General features: G+C 49.1%; 1 long non-coding RNA gene across 1 annotated transcript in view; it reads left to right on the forward strand.

Moving 5' to 3' along the window:
- The window catches only part of LOC105853586, a 5,427-nt gene extending 3,302 nt beyond the window's left edge, over nucleotides 1-2,125 (forward strand). The window contains exon 3 of the long non-coding RNA XR_001145408.1: nucleotides 1,993-2,125. This is a non-coding gene — a long non-coding RNA (uncharacterized LOC105853586). The remainder of the gene's footprint in view (nucleotides 1-1,992) is intronic.
- The last annotated feature ends 459 nt before the right edge of the window (nucleotides 2,126-2,584 follow it).

The raw sequence follows: 2,584 nt of genomic DNA on the forward strand, positions 1-2,584 counted from the left end.
GAATATAAAGAGCAGTTAGGGAGGCATGAGGGGCCCAAGGAGTGCCCAGCCTCCCTGGCAGATCTAGCCTAACAAGATATGCAGGTAGATCTCACTGCACTTAATAGTGCAGGGAACACAGCTGTCGGTGCCCTCCACCCTTGCACCCCCAGCCCTGCCTGGTCACCCTTGGGGAGATGCCGAGATGCCTCACCTTAAGCAGAACCCACAGCCAGGAGTGCCGGGTGTGTCTGAAATCCGGCCCAGATTTATAGATGTGGGCATCAGAAAGGCGATCTTGCCCCTCCACAAAAGAAACCCTCCCACAGATGCCAGTGCAGCTGGCCTGGGCAGTCGCCTCTGGAAGCAGGCATTTGCCCATGCTACAGAAGCTGAGCCTTAGCCCTGCTGTTCAGGGGACCTGTACGAGGTCACAAAGATGCATCGTCCCTGTGATGAGCCTGTCCCTTCACATAAAAATGACCAAGCCTATCATTATGTTGCCAGTACTGCTAGCAATAGAACAGAAAATAATAGACTCTTGTATTATTACTTAAGTGAGAGGGTGAGTCTGTCTTTTTTTTTTTTTTTTAAAGATTTATTTATTTGTACATACAGAACTGGGGTACAGGCCAGAAGCTCAGGGGAGGCGAGAGGCTTCACCAGAGACAGAGTGGGGAACAGAACAGGCAGATTGGACAAAGTACACTGCTGAGGGGAGCAGCGGGCGGGTCAGGAGAGGTCTGCCACGCCATGTGGTCACCTCCAGGGCAGGCGGGAATCGAACTCATGCGGAAGTGGCTTTAGATTCTCAGTGCTGTGCTTTAACCCGCTGCGCCACCAGGGAGGGCCGAGTCTGTCTTTTTTTTGAAAGAGCAGTGACCCATTAGTCTGTGTAGGACAGTGGGGACAGGCAAGGCAGCTGAGTCTCTGCACAGCTCCGCAGTCGAGAGACCAAAGGTGGCTTCATCACCCACAGGCTCATCCAGGCCTCTGAGAAGAGTAAAAGCTGAGGTACCAGCCCTGGAGATCACTCCTTTTTGCTTCTTTCTGCCACCTTGGGGGCTTCAATACCTGCAATTAAACACTAGGTTGGGAATTTAATTTTCTCTCTAGTTTGGACTAGAGTTTATAATTCTGCCTCTTCTCCCGTTTCCTAAAGTCAATTAAGATCACAGTAATTTGGGCCCTTCCTGGTGGCGCAGGGGGTTAAAAGCACAGCACTGGGAAGCTTCTGCATGAGTTCGATCCCCGCCTTCCCCCAGAGGTGACCCACATGGCACAGCAGACCTCTCCTGACCCGCCCGCTGCTCCCCTCAGCAGTGTACTTTGTCAGTTGGCCTGTTCTACTCCCCAGTCTGTCTCTGGTGAAGCCTCTCACTACCCCTACACCTCACACCTCTGGCCTGTACCCCAGTTCTGTATGCATAAACAAATCTTAAAAAAAAAAAAAACAACAAAGATCACAGTTATCTACCAGAAAAATCAGGACTATGGACCTTCTTGGATCCAACCTCGAGGAAAAGAGATATATTCTCATGAAATACACCAGAAGTAATCATTATTTCTAAAAACTCAAAGCCAGCAATCTCTCAACATTTAAACTTTACAGTCTAATAGCATTCGAGCCACAGGATTAAACATAACCAAACAACGCAGAGTAACAAATATTAAAGATGTTGGAACACAAAAACATCAGAAGCAGCACTAGAAATATGCTGAGGTCGCCGTTTAATTAATCCAAGTTGAACATATGGCTCTGGTTACATTGGTTCCAGGCTAGAGGCACGAGAGCCAGCATTTGTGGAGAGCCAGGAAGAAAGGCTGCCAATGCCCTGGACGAGGGAGGGTCCTGCCGCCCCGGACTGACACCCCAGTTTCTGTGTCCTCCCCTGGGCTGCACCCAGTACTCCACCCTCTTGCTTCAGTCCTGCACTAGCCCCATTCTCAAAACCCTGTAGCTGCAGGATGGTGTGTTCTTTCAGTGTGTGAATGTCGTCTTGTTCATTTTAGGCTCCGAGGTATGTACTATGGAATGATCACGTGAAGGACTAAACACACAAATGGAGGGAGACAAAGAAGCATGGCTCAACGGAGGAACTTGCTCTTTCCAGAAAATTTTTGATGACCTTATAGAGAACTGGTAGAACATAAAGTCATTTAAGTTATTAGAAAAGGTGAGAGGTTGAGTCAATGTCTTTTGATTGGAACCCATTGTTTCCTTCCAACATAATGGGATTTATTTTAAGGCCAAACGTAGAGAGTAAAGGCTGCAGATAAAATGACAGGTGTAGTGGCAGCCCAGGACAGAATATGTGGCTCAGCCTGTTGGGAGCAGTAGGAGCTTCACAGAGCCCTGGACGCAGCTCAAGAACCATGATGACTTTCAGGATCAAACACAGCTCAAACAAAAGAGATTCCATCTCCTAGCCAGCTCAGCAGCAGGGTCTGACCCTCCTTGCCGCCACACTCTGCCACTGGGGCAAGTCAGCTCCCGGTTCTGCCCCTGCTGCTAATTCATGGTTTCTCTCCTCAGGACCTGAAATACCTGCCTTGTCTCTGTCTCCTCTAGGACTAAGTATTCCCTCTAAGTCCCCTCATCAAG

The sequence above is a fragment of the Condylura cristata genome, unplaced genomic scaffold (assembly GCF_000260355.1).
Source record: "Condylura cristata isolate star-nosed mole 26May11 unplaced genomic scaffold, ConCri1.0 scaffold00013, whole genome shotgun sequence".
Taxonomy (NCBI): Eukaryota; Metazoa; Chordata; class Mammalia; order Eulipotyphla; family Talpidae; genus Condylura; species Condylura cristata.